The sequence below is a fragment of the Excalfactoria chinensis genome, assembly GCF_039878825.1.
Source record: "Excalfactoria chinensis isolate bCotChi1 chromosome Z unlocalized genomic scaffold, bCotChi1.hap2 SUPER_Z_unloc_2, whole genome shotgun sequence".
Taxonomy (NCBI): Eukaryota; Metazoa; Chordata; class Aves; order Galliformes; family Phasianidae; genus Excalfactoria; species Excalfactoria chinensis.
This window is the reverse complement of record NW_027315573.1, coordinates 521,487-525,888: the sequence shown is the minus strand read 5'-3', so window position 1 is coordinate 525,888 and position 4,402 is coordinate 521,487.

Here is a 4,402-nt window from a genome sequence, read left to right as displayed (position 1 = left end):
GAATCTGGCACCCTCCTTTGGAAACGTCAGGAGTCAGCCAGCTCTTCAGCTGTGCCCAAACACCTCCCATTGCGCTGCCACACCAGGACGTAATTCCAACCCCACAGTGAGTTCTGCAATGTTGTGGTGCCGTGTTGGAATCACATTTGACCACGTGGTCATGCCTCCCCCCCTTGTGGGGAGTCATGGTGGAGCAGGCTGGTGGCCGTTGGTGATGTCATAAGCGGCTGGCATGAGGGGAGGAGCGGTGCGTTCTGTGTTCCTTTGTGGGCGAGTAGGAGTTCGGAGTGGTTGGTTTTCTTGTTGTTCTTGTGCGTTTAGTGCCTTTGTTTGAGTAGCATCGTGCGCAGCATCCTGTAGGTAAGCTGAGCCAGCGTAGGATGGACGGGTGGGCAGCGAGGTGTTGAGAAGTGCTGGCTGTCGGAGCTCCCAGCACCGTATTGCTTACCCTTGAGCATCAGACGTCATTTTCCCCTGGTAGGCATGTTCCAAAGGGGGTGTCCGTAAGGGTGGCACCCGTCCCATGCTTCTTCCGTCGTCTTCTGTGCTCAATTGTGGAAGCATCGTCAAGTTGCTGGGCGGACAGGCATCCCGTAGCCTGAGACTCAGCATGTCTTGCAGCAAGTGGATGGGACGATTGTGCTGTGTGCGTTATGCCATGGCTGTCTTAGCCCTGCTCACTGACCTGCTCTTTCTCTCTCCTCTGCCCACCCTCCGCCCACTGCCTTGGTGCAGCTTTTGCTCTCATAAGATCTGAGCAGAGTGACCAGGAACTGCTGCAGGTAGCCTGAGGTGATCTTGTTGCCAGGTATGTGTCGTGTTTGTCCTACCACATTGTTTTGCATGCCATGGGTTTCTTCACTGCCCTCCAGCTCAGCCCTCAGAAGGGTGCTGTCTAATGCCCTTCTGTCGCACTGTCAGAGCGCTCTGGGCGAATGCATCTGCTGCTCTGTGCCAGAGTCCCCATCTGCTGGCAGAGGGATAGCAACTTGGTACAATGCTGCCTAATAGGCTGTCACGTTGGAACAGACTGCAGCAAGGGGTAGTTTCTCGAACACTTGCCTATGCCGCAGGGTATGCAAGGGTAGTTCTGAAGAAGTCTCTCCATACTGTGCTGTGTGAATAGAGACAACAGAAGTGTGTTTCTGCTCTGTTCCAGCTTGTCACACCTGGTGTGATGGGCCTTGAGTGCAGCAAGATCAGCAGTGGGCCTGAGGTGGTGGGCACGGAGGTACAGTGTGAAGCTCTGACTTGTCTTTGTTCCCTGTGTTGAGCCAGCAGAGGGAGCCGCAGATGTGCTCTCCTGCAGAAAAGAGTTTGTCCTCAGCTCCTGACCACGGCCTGTGCTCTGTTTTGCAGGCTGATGACATGTGGAAGCCGCAGCTGGTGCGTGCGGAGTCATCTCTTAACGTTCCAGCGATTGCGGCAGCCCATGTTATCAAGCGCTACGTCGCCCAGGGGCCGGATGAGCTCTCCCTGGAGGTAAGCAGTTCCAGGCGTTCCTTGCCTTGGGGGCTGCATTGGTGCAATGGCTGTCAAGCTTGAGGCTATTCTGCGGCGCAGAAGCAGGCAGTCGTTTGAGCTGTGCTTTCCTGCCAGCTGTGCTGAAGCTGGGATTGACGTTTCAATCTCTTGCAGGTAGGAGACTTGGTGTGCATTATTGCTATGCCACCAAAGGAGCTGAGCCCCTGGTGGAGAGGCAAGCGTGGCTTTCAGGTAGGCACACGCTTCTGACTAGAGAGCCCAACTTCAGTAGAGTCTGGAATCTCAGCTTGGAGCTGCTCTGCCTGCACAGGATGGCTTCCGGACGCAAACGGTTGCCCTGTGTCGGTGACAGAGGACTTTCCCTTTGGCTGTGGACTCGGGCTAATGCCCAGCTGTCTTTTTGTTCTTGTTACAGGTTGGGTTTTTCCCTGGTGAGTGCGTGGAACTCATCAGCGGAAAAGTTCCCGAGTCCGTCGTCGATTCATTGCCAAAGCCAGGTACACATGTTACATTTGACAATGCGGGTTAGTAAAATGGGGTCAGAGCGTGGCTTTCAGGGGGTTCGTTAATGCCCGAGTTGAGCAAGCTTAGCAAGAGGACTGCATTAAGGTCCATGGGAACACGCAGAGATCTGGCCCAATCCCACTGTGTTTATTGTTGTGCTTGAGGAAGTCACAGAATCCTCCTGGAATGGCTTGGGATTGGAAGGGGTCTAAAGGATCATCCTCAGGCTCCAAGGCCCCTGCCTCAGTCTGGGTGCCCAGCCTGCGCATTTAGCAGGAGTCGAGAGCAGGCTGTCCGGGGCCCCTTCCGACCTGGCCTTGGGCACTTGCAGGGACGGGGAAAATCGGTTCTTGCGTGTCCTGGTTGGGAATGTTCTTCCCGTTGTTCCGTGCTCGGTCGAAGGCGTTACGCTCGGCCTCGTCCAACCGAGCCAAGCCTGAAATGAACTGGTTTCTTTATTATGTTTCTTTGCAGTGCCGAGGAAACGGGGCAAGCTCAGCACCTTCCTTCGCTCGGTGGTGAAGGCCCGCCCCAGGAGATCGGAGCAGCCGGAGCCGGCGAAGGAAGGGGTGTTTGGGTGTGACCTGGGGGAGCACCTTCTCCGCTCTGGCCGTGATGGTAAGGAACAGCCCATTGCTGAGATCTCCCTCCGCTGGGCATCTAAAGATGAAGGGGAGATCATACCCAGCAATTGTGTAAGCCTGAAAACGCAGGAAGCCTTCTGGCCAAAGAGAGCATCCTGCAGCCTTTTCCTAGCTCTTCTGGACTTGAGATTGGATTCCTCCATTCCCGAGGGAGCTGTGATGGGACTTGCAGTGTGTGTGGCTTTGCCAGAATTACTTTCTCCAGGCTGTTGCTAGGTGGTGGCATTTCTGGAAAGCCAAGAACACGTCTCTGTGCAGTTTCCTCACAGCTGTCTCTGCCAGCTTTCTCCTTTAAGGAGGAAGCAAGCGGTGGCCCGGCTGGGCTTAGTGGCTGGGATGGGAGAAGAGCACGGGCTGAAGCAGGACTTGAGTAAGAAGCTGAGCTAACCGCTGGCTCTTGTTCTGTAGTCCCCCAGGTCCTGCAGAGCTGCGCCGAGTTCGTTGAGCAGCATGGCGTGGTGCAGGGGATCTACCGCCTGTCCGGCGTGGCGTCCAGGATCCAGCAACTACGGTAAGAGTGCTGCGACTGACACAGCTGTCAGCAGGGGCACGTGCCATGCTGCGGGCGTTCAGAGGAACCCCTTCCTTTTCTTGACTGTATTCTGTGTGGCTTTGGACTTGCTTTCCTCTTTCTCAAAGCCCTCTGCCCAATCCTGTGTCCTTCTCTGCAGCCATGAATTCGAGTCGGAGCAGGTTCCCGAGCTGAGCGTCCGAGACATTCACAGCGTGAGCTCCCTGTGCAAGATGTACTTCAGGGAGCTCCCAAACCCTCTGCTGACCGAGCAGCTGTATGACAAGTTCTCGGTAAGCTCAGGGCAATGTCTTGGAAATGACACGTACCTCTTCCCTGGGCGTCCTGGCTGATGGTTGCAGCAGTGCCCCAGCTCCGAGGTCTTATTTCTGTTAGCCCCATGAGGCATGTCTTTGCCACCTCCTGCCTCTGGCTGATGCCACTTCTGGTGGTGCCAGGAAGTGCTTACTTAAACTATATACGACGCTTGCGAGAATTCCCTTCCCTTTGCTATTCTCGCCTGGTGTCTGAATCCCTTCCTGCCTTTTTCCAGGACGCTGTTTGTGCTGCCACGGAGGAGGAGCGGCTGCTCAGAATGCAGGACACCATCCAGCAGCTGCCCGCTCCTCACTACAGGTCAGTGCTGCGCTCGGTCTGCTGAGCTCAGCCCTGCTGCCTTTCAGAGGGCCATGATGCGATTCCAGGTGTTGCCTCACGCTGGCAGCATCATGCCTGTGCACGCTGAAGCGGCTGAAGGCTGCGTCGGGTTGGTTGACTGGGTCAGTTCCTTGGCATGGGGGCACGGTTGGTGCAGCCAATGGCTGCGGCTGTGCTGTGCTGGGGCTTGGTGCTGCAGCGTGGTGGCACTTAGTTTTACCTACTTCCTATTCGGGGACAGTAGCAATGACAACAACCAGCATGAAGTGAGGTTTGTTTTGTGCACTGCAGCACGGCTTGCTTTTTGGTGCTGAACATCTGCCCCTCTTGTTTTCCAGGACTCTGCAGTACTTAATGAGACACTTGGCGTCTCTGGCCGGGAACTGCTCCGTCACCAACATGCACGCTCAGAACTTGGCCATAGTGTGGGCTCCAAACCTCTTAAGGTAAACTTCTTTTTCCGTTTCAACACGATGCTTAGTTCTGCTCTCCCCCAACCTCCAGGGGCACAATTTCCAGATGACAGTTTCTAGTCACTTGTTTAGCTGGGACTGCTGTGTCCCTGATCATCCAGGAGAATTTCGTCAGTGGCATCGCTGAT